The 15,940-nt window shown below is 41.0% G+C and overlaps 1 protein-coding gene across 1 annotated transcript in view; it reads right to left on the bottom strand.

The window, feature by feature from the left end:
• Positions 1 to 15,940, bottom strand: part of LOC114645628 (catenin alpha-3-like) — a 1,052,567-nt gene that overhangs the window by 330,065 nt on the left and 706,562 nt on the right. The window lies entirely within an intron of this gene.

A 15,940-nucleotide genomic window follows, 5' to 3' on the forward strand; every position in this document is an offset into this window, starting at 1 on the left:
CTTATAACACACACCATTTCATGCTTTCGGTTTAATGTTTCATCACATTCTTGCATTGCTTTGTCTTTACATTCTCCATGCTCTTTTCTTTTTTTTTTTCAATAAAACATTTCTTTTGCTTTGGATGCCCATATTACATCATCTATGAGTACTTTTTTCCATTCCCTTTTATTTGAAAATCAGACAAACATATCCACAGTGTCAACAGCGCCTTATCATTGCAATCCATAGGAGCCTCTATTGATAATCTCCCAGGACGTGGTGCCTACATGTTCAAAATTCACATTTTGCCTTATCATTATATTGGTAGATTTCACCTTTATCAATTCCCCTTTCTTTCAGGACCAGAGGTCAATGTGTTCATTATCCATAAGACTCTACTTAAAGTTTTGCTTAAAACAGTCAGCTATCCACTCTGGTGACACCAAAATGCAAGAGGAAGAAAATTAAAAGAAGCAGCATGGAGTGCAGCATTAGCGCCAGTCCACAACTTACACACAAATGGATCTGAACTTGAACACACAGACAAATATGATTTAATTTGACATCAAACCAGACCAGTCAGAGAGCTGTCAGAGGACCGTTTTTGTGTTCACATTGACAAGGCATACACCACAAACAACATACACACTCGGTTATGCGCAGTCAGACATGCTTTATATGGAAGAGTATATCTGACAAAATAGAATAAATATTCAAATTAATAAATGTAATGTCAATTATGACAATAAACAAAAACAAAATGCTGTATGAGCATAAATAATTAAAAGTGTCATGAAATATGTTTCTTTAACCCTGCCACAGGGGATGCACAAACCAGTGTGTTTCTTCATGCCGGTCCCAAGCCCAGATAAATGGGGAGGGTTACGTCAGGAAGGGCATCCGGTGTAAAATTTTGCCAAATCAATTTGCGGACAACAATTTTGGATGATCCGCTGTGGCAACCCCTAACGGGAGCAGCTGAAAGAAGAAGTCATGAAATATGTTTCTTTATGTATTTGCTAGCTAAGCTACTCATCTAAGATGGGTTTAAATCTAAATAATTAAAGTAGACTTCAGTGTTAACGTCTGCAGTGCACCTTCTATTGGAATGAAATTTTGTTACGCGTGTAGTATTAAAATACATTGCATTTGTCATTCCAACAGGTGGCGGATCACAAACATCTGTAGTAATAAAATGCATTACAACAAATGTTTGTGATGTGCATTCTATTGGAATGACAAATGCAATGCATATGTCCCTGTTATATGGAATTTGATATGGGATTTGTAAAAGCAGTGTTAATGTTTGTGATACATAATTGGTTGGAATGACAAATGCAATGCATACTGTATGTCCCTGTTATATGGAATTTGATATGGGATTTATAAAAGCAGTGTTAATGTTTGTGATACACTATTGGTTGGAATGACAAACACAATGCATACGTCCCTGTTACTGTTTATGCTGTTTGGTATTAGATTCATAAAAGAAGTCGCACCATCTCTTGGAATGACAATACAATACACATGTCCCTGTTATATACCATTTGGTATGAGATTTGTAAAAGCAGTGTTAATGTTTGGGATGTGCCATCTGTTGGAATGAAAATGCAATGCATATATCCCTGTTATATGCCATTTGGTATGGGATTCGTAAAAACAGTGTTAATTTCTGTGATATGCTGTTGTATGAACCAATGCTATGCATATGTCCCAGTTATACACCACTTGGAATGAGATTTTAAAAGCAAAATAACGTTTTTGATGTACCATCTGTTGGAATGACAGAAACACAGCAAATGGATGGACACATACAGTCACTTATCCTGCTATTAAGGTGGATTTAATGACTTCTTCATTTATTTATTTCAGTTACATTACACACAACAGGAAATACAGCTTGAAATAAAGACTGTTATTTTCACCGTCAAAGTGGAGGGAGAGTGGGCTCTGGCCAGTCCTGAGTTTTGACTGGTGAATCATCAGTAGAATGCATAAAAGACGATTACAAACTAAGGGATTCCCAAAGCCATCAAAGTGCCTGCTCAAAACTGTGACTTTGTGCATCCGTGGGAGACATGAGCGCAAGAAAGAGTTGGCGAGAATTAATCCACAAGACAGCTAGCTGCTTTAATTCAAGAAGCCCTGATTTAATTGACTTCTCAAAAGTCAACATCTGATGTGTGGTGTCTGGCTACAGATTTAGCAACTGATGGCCAAAGATGTATGCACACTCTGCTGATGATGAATTTGATTTTTAGTCCACTAAATAAAATTGACAGAGGAAAAAAAATATAGAGATTAGATTAGGAGACTTTGGGTAAACTGTGGTCAAAATACAGAAAAAGATCACAGCCAATATTCAGAAAGAACCTGAGGAACCAAAAAACAAAAATGCAAACCAAACCTATTGACAAAAGAAACTAGTACCATACCATACCATACTATTTTTATTTGTTAAGCGCTTAAAAACACAGCATTACAACTGACCGAAGCGCTGATCTGCCTTTCGTTTTGCACTAACAGCATTTCAGAATCCAAATTCTTAGCGCCTTGAGCATTTATTTTAAGTGGCGAAGTGCTTTTCCTTTGCTCCCAACTAAACAGCACAGTACACAAAGCACCCTATTGTACAGTCCTTTCTTCTTCCTTTCTTCTCTCTTTGTCACATCACGTCACTCCTCTTCCTCCTCCTGGCAAGCTTCGTCCTCTTCCTTCTGAATGGAGTGAGGCGGCTCCTTTTATTCAGATCCTGGGAGTGCTCCAGGTGGCTCATCAGCATTACCTGGAATCACTCCTATGTTTGGTGGAAGTCCTCTATAGGGCTCTGCAGCTCCCCTTGGTGGCCCCCATGGAACCCAACAGGGCTCTACCAAACTCCAATTCCCAAGGTGCCCCGCGGAAATCCGTGGTGCCACAGCCACCCAGGAGGGCTGCCCTCTAGGGTGCCGGGGAAGGAAGTGTCCTGTGGATACTCTCTCCCCCTGTCCTTCCATCCAGCTACTGTCCCGGCCAGGTAATGGCTGTGGCCACCCATCACAATATATATTCAAAACAACTAAATCCATTCTTCAAATTCCTGAATCATGACAGTACCTGGATAAGATTTTGGAACACCTCAACCATAAGCAAACTAAATGAGCTTGAGAGAGTGAATGACCTCCCGTTGTGTCTCAAACATCTTGCATTCTTATTTTTGAGTTACAGTCATATGAAAAAGTTTGAGAGCCCCTCTCAGCCTGCATAATAATTGACTCTACTTTCAACAAAAAAGATAGCAGTGGTATGTCTTTCATTTCCTAGGAACATCTGAGTACTGGGGTCTTTTCCAAACAAAGATTTTTAGTGAAGCAGTATTTAGTTGTTTGAAATTAAATCAAATGTGAAAAACTGGCTGTGCAAAAATGTGGGTCCCCTTGTAATTTTGCTGATTTGAATGCCTGTCACTGCTCAATGCTGATTACTTGCAACGGCAATTTGGTTGGATTAGCTCGTTAAGCCTTGAACTTCATAGACAGGTGTGTCCAATCATGAGATATAAAGGTATTTAAGGTGGTCAATTACAAGTTGTGCTTCCCTTTGACTCTCCTCTGAAGAGTGACAGCATGGGATCTTCAAAGCAACTCTCAAAAGATCTGAAAACAAAGATTGTTCAGTCTCAGGGTTTAGGGGAAGGCAACAAAAAGTTATCTCAGAGGTTTAAACTGTCAGTTTCAACTGTAAGGAATGTAATCAGGAAATGGAAGGCCACAGGGACAGTTGCTGTTAAACCAGCAGGTCTGGCAGGCCAAGAAAAATACAGGAGCAGCATATGCACAGGATTGTGAGAATGGTTACAGACAACCCACAGATCACCTCCAAGGACCTGCAAGAACATCTTGCTGCAGATGGTGCATCTGTACATCGTTCTACAATTCAGCGCAATTTGCACAAAGAACATCTGTATGGCAGGGTGACGAGAAAGAAGCCCTTTCTGCACTCATGCCACAAACAGAGTTGCTTGTTGTATGCAAATGCTCATTTAGTCAAACCAGATTAATTTTGGAACAAAGCGCTTTGGACTGATGAGACAAAAATTGAGTTATTTGGTCAGAACAAAAAGCGCTTTGCATGGCGGAAGAAGAGCACCGCATTCCAAGAAAAACACCTGCTACCTACTGTCAAATTTGGTGGAGGTTCCATCATGCTGTGGGGCTGTGTGGCCAGTTCAGGCACTGGGGCCCTTGTTAAAGTCGAGGGTCCAATGAATTCAACCCAATATCAACAAATTCTTCAGGATAATGTTCAAGCATCAGTCACCAAGTTGAAGTTATGCAGCAGTTGGATATTCCAACAAGACAATGACCCAAAACACAGTTCGAAATCTACAAAGGCATTCATGCGGAGGGAGAAGTACAATGTTCTGGAATGGCCATCACAGTCCCCTGACTTGAGTATCATCGAAAATCTATGGGATGATTTGAAGCAGGCTGTCCATGCTCGGCAGCCATCAAATTTAAGTGAACTGGAGAGATTTTGTATGGAAGAATGGTCAGAAATACCTCCATCCAGAATCCAGACACCCATCAAAGGCTATAGGAGGCGTCTAGAGGCTGTTATATTTGCAAAAAGAGGCTCAACTAAGTATTGATGTCATATCTCTGTTGGGGTGCCCAAATTTATGCACCTGTCTAATTTTGTTATGATTCATATTGCATATTTTCTGTTAATCCAATACACTTAAAGTCACTGCTGAAATACTACTGTCTCCATAAGGCATGTCATATATTAAAAGGAAGTTGCTACTTTGAAAGCTCAGCCAATGATAAACAAAAATCCAAAGAATTAAGGGGGGTTCCCAAACTTTTTCATATGACTGTATACCCCTTAAAAATGAACAAGTTGTAGATGCTGATGGTGAAAGAGTATATGGAGGTGCCATTAATGTCAATAACGAGTGACTTCTTTAGCAGAGGATTTTGTGGAATCAGTTTAAATGATAACATGATTACTGTGGAAAACATGCCAATGCAGGACAATGGAATGTTAAATGTTTGCATTAGGGAGGAAACACAAGTCTGGAGGGGCGGCACGGTGGCGCAGTGGTAGCGCTGCTACCTCGCAGTTAGGAGACCCGGGTTCGCTTCCCGGGTCCACCCTGCGTGGAGTTTGCATGTTCTCCCCGTGTCTGCGTGGGTTTCCTCTGGGCGCTCCGGTTTCCTCCCATATTCCAAAGACATGCAGGTTAGGTGGATTGGTGATTCTAAATTGGCCCTAGTGTGTGCTTGGTGTGTGGGTGTGTTTGTGTGTGTCCTGCGGTGGGTTGGCACCCTGCCCGGGATTGGTTCCCTGCCTTGTGCCCTGTGTTGGCTGGGATTGGCTCCAGCAGACCCCCGTGACCCTGTGTTCGGATTCAGCGGGTTGGATAATGGATGGATGGATGGACACAAGTCTGGTCATCACCATTTACTTGAACAAAAAAATAACCAAAAGTACAAGCACTCCAGGACATGGGAGGCACTGAGAACAACCAACAAAAAGCAATGTTAGGTGTGCAAGAGCTCCATGCTGTGGTGTACTCTGCTCACATAGTGGCGCCACCTTCCATCAACCCCATGTTTTATAGGCGGGAGACCGGACACGACAGAGTCAGACGCTCTCACTTGGCATCTTTTCAGCGCTATGGAGGGAATAGGAGAGGACTTGATTAGCAGCAGTGTCCCTCTCGGCCCGGGGTGGTAGCACATACTTTAAATGATCTTTGAGGGTGAACAAATGATGCCCATGTGTGTCACAGTTCATTTCTTTTACAAGAACAGAATATAAGAAATTTGACAAATGAGAGGAGGCCATTCTGTCCATTAAGCTTGACTGTTTAGCTTATAGCTTTGCTATCCCAATGTCTCATTCAGATACTTTTCTACTTCACACACACACACACACACACACGCACACAAATTCTGGGCATTTGGCTGATGCCTTTATCCAAGGTGACTTAAAACATTTGAGCAATAAAGTTTGTTACATTTGGGTTTTGTTTTTTCAAGTGGAGTGCAGGCAGCTGAAGTGACTTGTCTCCTGGTTGTCAGTAGTGGGATTTAAACCTACAACCTAAGAGTTTGAATTCCAAAGCCTTAGCCACTACACCACATAATAAATGATTTATTTAAAAATAAAATCACCTCCATAAATAATATGCATTATATAGAAGATCAGTACAGATACTAATTACACTGCCTCTGTGAGGTTTACTGCACATTCATCAGCTAGTGGCTTCCCTGTTAATAAACACAAACTGGCCTCCATATTAGCAGTTTGCTTCTATTTTGGCACTGCAGATTTTATCTTTAGCCACCTGTGGTAACTCCTCACATAAATAGTGGATTATATTAAATTACAAACTCTACTTATGGTAAACATTGCATTATTTTTAAATTTTGGACAATGATTTCCCTAATATTATGATGCAAAATGTTTAGTAAAGCACTAAACAAATAATATAATAACACACATAATATTGCTTTTTTCAGGCCCTCACATAAATCTCATTTTTTGCATGTAGATCTTAGAATATAAATGTGCAATATTCTACACTAAACATGAGAGTAAGTCAATAATTATCCACACTCTCTTTCTCAAATTTATTAGAATTAAAGTAGTGAGCATAGAGGCACGCCATTTTTCAAAACAGTCCCCTTGGTTTTCATTGCACTTGGCTCCACAAGTTTGTTTATGTCCTGTTGGTTGTTCTGTCAGCCATACTGTATATGCAGTGCTTCTCTGACATGAACCCTGGGAGCAACACTGTCCCTGCAGCAGGTGAAGTTCATTTGACTGGTGATGCCAGGTGACATTTACTCTTCCATGTTTCATCTCCTGTGACGATTCTCTTCAAACATGAATCTCCTTCATTAACATAGTGGACCTTGACTACAGCACTTACACCCCCGTGTGGGCTGTTCAAGGACCCATTTGGCAAAAACTTTATGATGTCACTCGCAGGACCATGACTAATTTGCATATGATTTGCCATTTCATTGATAGTCATTTGTTGGTTCTTTAGAATCATGGCATGGACTTGCTCAATGTTGACATCAATAGTGAACATGAACAGGTATCTTGTTCCTTCTTCATGCTTAATACGTGTCCAAATAATTTTATTATTTTCTCAGTACATTTGTAAACACTCTGCTGTGGTAAAACACTGTCTCTATCTATATTGTGTAGAAATCTTTTATGGATTTTGGTTCCGGTGCAAAAAAAAATAAAAAGCGTATCTCTGCTCACTGCTGTTCATTGGTACAAATAAGAGCGGAGTGGCCATGTTGACGTCTAGAAAACAACATTAGACGCTGACTGATGAAGGCCAAAACATTACCCTGTGATTACAGACTCACCATGTTACTATATGTGCATAGAGAAAGTTGTACAGCCAATCCAAAAAATATTATTAAAAAAGTATGGATAATTATGGACTTACCCTCATAACATGCTAACAACGTAACTTCCCTTAGTATGTGTCATGTTGCATTGGTGGACTCAACATGCTGGACCTGCTCTATTTAAATGATAAATGCCTTTAAATGTACATCTACTGCAGAACTGAACAGATCTGAGCACACAGTCTCTTACCATTAGCCAGCCCAGAAGTCCTTGTGTGTGTTTGGGGGGTTGTTGTTTATTATATTTATATTTTTCTTGATCTTATGCTGTCTTAATTTCCCCTTGGTGAACAATAAAGTATCTATCTATCTATCTATCTATCTATCTATCTATCTATCTATCTATCTATCTATCTATCTATCTATCTATCTATCTATCTATCTATCTATCTGTGTGTGGCTCCCTGTCCAGGGATTGTTCCTGCCTTGTGCCTGATGACTGCTGGCATAGGCTCCAGCTGCCCTGCGACTTTGCTTAAGAAAGGCAGGTTAAGTAAATACATTGATGGATGGATAGTAAAGTAGCACACCGGTTATCATCACCTCCCCACAAAAATAGAGACCTGGAATTGTATTCCGACCCTATCACTGTCTGTGTCAGGTCCACTGTGTCTCATTAGAGTGCCCTGTGGTGGACTGCTGCCCTGCTTGGGATTGAGTCCAGTGTTGTGTCTAAGGTTGTGAAAATAAGTCTTGACTTTTTATGACTCTACAAATGAATGAATGAATTGATGGATGGCTGACTGATATAAAGTTCACGAAAGAAGCCTGGAACACAAGTTGCCTAAGGTTTCATTCTCAACTTGGTCACTTTATTGATTTTGCACATTTTGGCCAGGTCTTTGTGGATTTTCCTCAGGTACTGTTATTTCCCCCAGTGCCTAGAAGTAGTGCATGGTAAATTAATTGGTAAAGTAACGGATGCCCTATGGATGACGATGAAGGAATGTGTGATGGTCAGGCACTCCATTTAATGACTGTCTCTGCCAGGATAGGCTCCAGCTCCTGTGGCCCTAGAGGGACAAAAGAGAGCTGAGGAGATCAAAATGAACAAGACTCATTTTTAAAATTGTGTGCATCCACAGCCACAACTAGCATTTTGGTGTTTGGTTGCTCTCATACCAAGTTTACTTTAGTTCCATTTCTCCCATTAGATTTTCTTTATATATTTTTTTAGCTCTCTATCAATTTTCAGTTTACTTTCCCAAAGTTCTGATTATTTCTATTTTAGTTATTAACATTGGTGACTTATTACAGTTAGTTATTCAGTCAGTCATTTTCTAATTTGCTCAGTCCTGAACAGGGTTGTGGGGTGAGGGTGCTGGAGCCTATCCCAGCCAGCACAGGATGCAAGACAGGAACAAACCCATGAGAAGTCACCAATCCGTTGCAGGGCAAACATACAGTACATATAACACACCCTAACCACACACTAGGGCCAATTTAGTATCTCCTTTCCACTTAACCAGCATGTCTTTGGACTGTGTTAGGAAGCCAGAGATATTGGAGGAAACCCACGCAGATATGGTGAGAACATGAAAACTCAATACAGGGTGGACCTTACTTCAAAACAGCAGCACTACCACTGCATCACTGTGTCACCTCTTCTTACAATTAATGTTATTTTAAAATAATAATTTCAATTTTGTTTTCATTTTACCTTAAAAGGGGCCATTTAGTGAAGATTAAGCAATGCATGCTGTACCTCCATAGCCCAAAGACTTTGGAAACACAAGAGATACATTGTAAGGCCTAAAGTTTGAGAACACCACTCCAAATTATTGAGTTCAGATGCTGCATTGTTAACAGGTACATAGAATCAAGCACGCTGCAGTAGAATGGATCTTACCTAAGAGCTAAGTGACTTTAAACATGGCACTGTCATAGGATAGCCACCTCTGCCACAAGTCAGTACATTCACTTTCTGCTCTGCTTGATCTGCTCCGGTCAATTGTAAGTGCTGTTATTGTGAAGTGGAAGCATCAAGAGCAACAACAGCTTAGTCATCAAGTGGTAGACCATGCAAACTCACAGAGTGGGGCCATCGAGTGCTGAAGTGCATAGTGTGTAACAATCGGTTATCCTCTGGTGCATCACTCACAACAAACTGGAAGTAACATCAGCACAAGGACTGCATGTCAGGAGCTTCATGAAATGGGATTCCACTGTGCACAATGCCACGTGTCAACTAGAGTGGCATAAAGCAGTGGAAATGTGGAGTGATGAATCAAACTTCACTATCTGGCAGTCTAATAGATGAATCTGAGTTGGGCAGATGTCATTAGAACTCTACCCTCTGGATTGTGTGGCGCCTACTGTAAAGTTTGGTGGAGGAGCACTAATGGTCTGGGGTTGTTCTTCAGTGTTTGGGCTGCTCCCCTTGGTTCCAGTGAGGGGTACTTTTACTGTTAAAGCATTCAAATACATTTCAGACAATTGTCTTCCATCTTTGTTGTAACAATTTGTTAAAAGGTCCTTATGTGTTCCAGTATGACTTTACCTTCTTGCTCAAAGTCAGGTCCATAAAGACATCTAGGACTTCGAGTGGTCTCCACAATGCCCTGAAATTGACCTTACTTAACACCTTTTGGATGAATTGAAATGCCAACTGCAAGGCAGATCGTCTTGTCCAAGATTAGTACCCGACTTCACAAATGCTCTTTTGGCTGACAGAACACAAATTCCCACAAACACACTGCAAAATCTTGCGGAAAGCCTTACCAGAAGAGTGAAGGCTGTTGGAGTCGCAAAGGCTGGCCAAATTTCTACTAATGTCCATGGTGTTGGAGTGGAATATTCAACAGGTGTAATGGCCAGGTGTCCACAAACTTTTGGCCATACAGTATATGCCCATAAAAGACAGGGTGAGTTTCTTTTTGCTCCAATCATTTACTGAATTACCATTCCAAGGTTTTGTTAAATGCTTTTCACTGTCATTGTAACAATTTCCATACATTCAATGAGTAGGCTCTTTACTTTTACATTTTGGATCCAGTATGTTATGACAGTATCTTATGACGGCAACTAATTCACTCAATCTGTTAGAGAGCGGTGATTCACCAAACAGCAGTACCTACACACCTACACGTTCTCCCTTTCAGTATGATCATCTGAGATGAATGGGCAGCAGCTTTCTGCAGACACAAAGCTTGCTGATCATTCTGAAGACTTCATTACAGAAGGCAACCTCATTGCAGCAGGGGTGGTGAAGTCTAGGGATCTGTGTGAGAGGTACAGAGTTTTTTAGTTAACCAAAGATTCAATTCAATTCAGTTTATATTTGTATACCACCCTTTACGGAACTCAGGTGCAGATTGGCATTACAAGTTCATAAGTAGATACCAGTACAAACTTTTAACTAACATGACTAATTGACTATGAGTAACCATTTAGATACAGGTTTGCTTAAACAGAAAAAAAAGAAATTTTCCCACTTCTGTGTGGGGTCAGTATGATAATTCAACCTTCCTCAAACAGCTCAGTCCCGCTCCTCCTACCCAGTTAGACCCTTTTCATTCAGATCTTCTTTTACTTTATCCATCCACCCCTGCTTTGGTCTCCTTCACTTTCTCATGCCCTGTACTTCCATTCCCATCACTCTTCTGCCTCTCCTCATCACATGTCCATACCACTTCAACCTACTTTCCTGTACTTTCTTAGATATCTCTCCCACTTTTGTTAATCTCTGGTACAACTATTGTAGTCTTTCTCTAAGCCTTCTCCCTGTAACCCTGTCCCAAATTTCCATTGTGTGTGACATCAGTTTTATCCCCCTATAGGTTCCACAATCCTGAATATCGTCCTTCTCCTTGAAAATGGGTACAATCACACTGTTCCTCCACTCCTCTGGTTTTCTCTCCTAATCCCACAACACATGTTCTCCTAAACTCTTCCACATTTCTGCTGGGATTTCAGTCCTGTCCTATTGGCTTTTCTATTTTTCATTATTTTCAGGGCATCCTTTACTTCCTCCCACCTAATTCTTGGTACTAGGCCAACGGTGGTTCAAAACTAATTAACATAAATGGAGCCCAGTAATATTTGTCCATTAGTTCGTTGAATAGAAGGAGCTGAAGAGAATGCAACGGTGTGAGACTTTTCAACAACAGAGGGTTTCCTTTATATGTTTTGAACAGAGCCCTTTAACAAGCAAGAGGCAGACCTTGTAACATACACTACATGAGTAATAACACCTTCGTCTTACTGGTCCTCCATTTCCACCCTAACAGTCTATCTGTCCCACAGGTGGTTAAGCAAATTTCCACATTTTGCAGAATGAAACTTCAATGGCAGCCTTTTTTCCATCAGCAAAACTTTTTCTGTGCAAAATGTTTCTCAATCAGCTTATTGTTGAAGTTGCCTTCCCTTGTGTGTGGATTTACAGTCTGTAACACCATATAATTTAAATGTGATGTATTATGGGAAACTACCCAAACACTGGTCTGGATTGAGCGGGTTAGAAAATTACAAGACCTTATGGGTCTTTTCAATATTGTGCTGACTGATCTTATGATGCCTAATCCAGAAAGGTTTAAGAAGCCATTGTGACCATCAGGGTGCTCCAGCTCTCCAACACCCAACACATGTAGAAACAGACACAAGTGCAGTAACATATACAAGACTTTACTGTGATGTGGGAAACGCTTTCCCTTCATTCCTCACCACCAATGCACAGTTCAAAGCACAATGAAGCACAGTCCAACGCAATAAAGCACACAGCGCTTTGCCTTCTCTCCGTCTCTCTCTCTCCCTCTTCTGCTTCCACTCCTCCCTCAAGCTTCGCCCTCTTCCTCCCGACTCTGGCTTTCTGAATGGAGTGAGGCGGATCCTTTTATAGAGCACCCAGAAGTGCCCCAGGTGTCCCGTGATCTCCTTTTGGGTGTACTTCCGGGTGTGACGGCAGTCCTGCAGAGAAGGGTTCAGCCATTCCCCATGTGCCCCCCGGCAGTGGCCATAGGCCCCAGCAGGGTTGAACTTCCATGCTCCAAACCAGTGGCACCACAGCAAGCCAGGGGGACTGCCCTCTGTCATCCTGGAGAAGGTACTGCCCCGTGCAAGCTCTTTCCCCCATTCCTTCCCTTAAGACGGAATCCTGGTGAGTAAGAGTCCCTGCTGTCCATTACACCATATATATCTGAATGAGTGGCAGGTGGGTTCACTTAGTGATTGGAAGAGAAAACCACGTGAAGCTTTTGAGGATCCTTCCTGATTGTTTTAGAAAAAGATCTTCAAAAATAGTATCATCTGATGGTTTATAGAAATCATAGTTGCCAGCCAGCCAGCCAGCAGATAAAGCAAATATACACACCATTGTTGAGAGAAAATTTCAATCAGACAGGTGCACTTAAAGCCTAAGAATGCTCTATGTGCTCATTTTGATTTTATGATGTTCATGTTGACATTAAACTGCTGCAATAAGTATACATGTTAGTATGTGAGAGCATGTTCTACTATAAAACAATGTTAATGTGTTGTCCTAAAGATGTCATTTGTTGTCATTATGAATATTGTGGCACAAGGCCAGTGCTCACCTGGGTACGAACGGATTCTTGGTCTTTTACATCACTCTTTTAGGAAGCTTGGTATCCTTAGAAGGGCGGCTCACTGTTGCCACCTTGGTTGGAGTTCTCACATGACTTTGACGGGCTTGCTGTTTTTAAAGAACTCCCTGCAGCAGGCTCTGAAGCCGCTCATTTGCATGATAGGATGCCAGCTAATAGTACTGGCACCTCGTGCCCAGGCGGATATGACTTGACAGCGCCATTACATAGTGATGTAACTAAAAAAATCAATCATCATTTAAATCCAGTGAGCACTAGCATGACATTAAAATACTTTATAAGCCACCACTGATTCATAATTATGTGATAACTTTTTCATGTCAAGGAATTTTACTTTGATGCAATGTGAAAGATTAATATTTTTCCCCCAGGGTTTGGGGAAAAATTGTACTAACTGGCAAAGAGAACAGGGTTTAGGGAATGTGCTTAAAGAACAGGACACATATAAGGAGGTTTAGAGAATGTGCCTACAGTAGGCTAGAATCTTAATGAAACGTACAGACTACAAGAATAGCACTGTATTTAATTTATTGTCGGAAAACAGTTTCCGTACTTCTGAACTCCACATTTAATTCAATATCTTCTCTATATGAAATATGAACAGTAGTCTAACATTACCTTACATAGCATGTCCTTTTCCTAAATTTGCAGAAGGTTCCCCGGCTGTGGAAAACATTCTCTGTGGTCCCAGGGCCAAAGAAAGGACATTCCAGTGATCCCAAAGACTTCAGACCAGTTGCTCTTACTTCATACATTATGATGACCTTTGAGAGGCTGGTCCTAAAACAGCTAGGACCCCTAGTTTCTGAACGACTGGATCCTCCTCAGTTTGCCCATCAGACACATATAGTTATGAAGGATGCTCTGATCTATGTGCTCCACCGAGCCTACTACTACTTGGACAAAGCCAGTATCACAGTCAGGACAATGTTCTTTGACTTTCCAGAGCTTGTAACATCATTTTGCCTCATCAACTGAGGAGAAATTCCAAGACTTTCAATCTTGACACCTCAACAGACTCCTGGATCATGGACTACCTGACCAACAGACAGCAGTTTGTGAGATGGAAGGACTGTGTGTCAGAAATGGTGGTGTGTAATACTGGAGCACCTCAGGGAACTGTCCTGTCTTACTTCATGTTTACTGTCTACACAACAGACTTCCAGCAAAATACCAGCACTTGCCATCTACAAAAATTTATAAATGACTCATCCATCATAGGCTGCATTAATAATGGAGATGAGATGGAGTACAGGAGCGTTGTGGAGGAGTTCATCTTGTGGTGCAAAGACAACAACCTGCAACTCAACATTAGCGAGACAAAAGAACAGGTGGTGGACCTCTGGTGTACTTAGGAGCTTCTAAGACCGGCCACCATTCAGGGGAAGGACGTGGAAGTTGTGCAGAGCTACAAATACCTGGGGGTTCACATAACCAATAAACCGGAATGACCTGACAACACAGTGGCACTGGACAAGAAGGACCAGAGCAGGCTGGACATTCTAAGGACACTCAGGTCTTTCAATGTGTGCAGCAAACAGCTGGAAATGTTCTACCAGTCCATAGTAGCCATTGTGGTGTTCTACACTGTGGTCTCCTAGGGAAGCAACTTGAGCTCAGTAAAACCATAGTGCCTGAACAAACTTATCAGGACAGCCGGCTCCATCACATCACCCCACACACTGAAAGCCGTTATATATAAATAAATTTTAAAAAAAGATGGAGGAAAATTGGACTTATTTTCTATGAATATTTTTTAAATTATTTGTGTTCAGGAAAAGAAATAAACCCAAGTAGCGGGTATTTGTGCACCACCTGCTTGTGGTGACGTGACAGGAAGGCAATAGGAGAGTGGAGAGGAGAGAATGAAAAGGATACTATTTTGTTTTGATTAGCATTTATTTTTAAACCTTATCTGTTAAGGTAGTTTATTATAATGTTTCTTGACTTTTGTTTTTCTGTTGGAACAGCAATATGTGACCAGGATGATTAGCCTCCATTAGTTCTGGCATTGCAGTTACTTTACTAGCTAGCTAGTCCACCTACACGTTGTGCTCACTGCTCAGTCAGCTTGCGTGTCACACGGTTGCAAATAGACTAGAGAATGCACTAGAGAAATCGAGTGCTGTCTTTTAAGAGTTACTTAGTTGAGACCACTACAGCATCACTGATCTCAGAATCAGCAGGGACCTCCAGGTCAATAAAAATGGTGACACAGCCAGCTGTGGCTCACGCGGCAGTAAAATACCCCACTGTCTCCCAACAAGTGTCTCCTCTGAGCGTCTGCTTAGCACAGCAGGAGTTGATGTGTCTCCACATCGCCCATGCTGCTCCCATCCCATGGGAAGGAGCTCATCTTTACAAAATACAACTTGGAGAAATTTATGGGAGAGTATGGTAGCAGAAGATATCATTTTCCCTGAGAACTTTGTTTTTTCTTGTATTATTTCTTGTTTTAATGTAGACATTATTCGGCAAAATAACAGATCTTATCCAAAAATCTTGACCATACATTGTTCTTCTCTCTTGTTAAATGAATCTTTGCCTGAAGAAGTCTATTCATTTTTTACCTTTAAGATGTCTCACTTAAAGGTTTTCCAATGTTGTATCTGTCCTATTGTTCCTATAAACACAGGGAACTCCAGTTTCTGTATTACATTTTGCCTGAAGAAGGGGACTGAGTTGCCTTGCATATTGTGATCTTTTTATTTAGCCAATAAAAGGTGTCATTTTGCTTGACTTCTCACTACATTCATAATGGCTAACATGGTACAACACACTAGTACTACTTCGGCAAAAGAAGGAAAAATATAAATCATTATGTTATGTAAATGCTTTAAAACAGAACAAAAAAATAAAAAAGGAAAACAAAATTAATTTTAATTTCATTTGTATTTGGCAGGCAGTGGAGAAGGGACAGAATATAACACTATAATAACGAGGCTATATCTTTCAGTTTTTAATAGTATTGATAAC

This window comes from Erpetoichthys calabaricus, chromosome 2 (assembly GCF_900747795.2).
Source record: "Erpetoichthys calabaricus chromosome 2, fErpCal1.3, whole genome shotgun sequence".
NCBI classification, from domain to species: domain Eukaryota; kingdom Metazoa; phylum Chordata; class Cladistia; order Polypteriformes; family Polypteridae; genus Erpetoichthys; species Erpetoichthys calabaricus.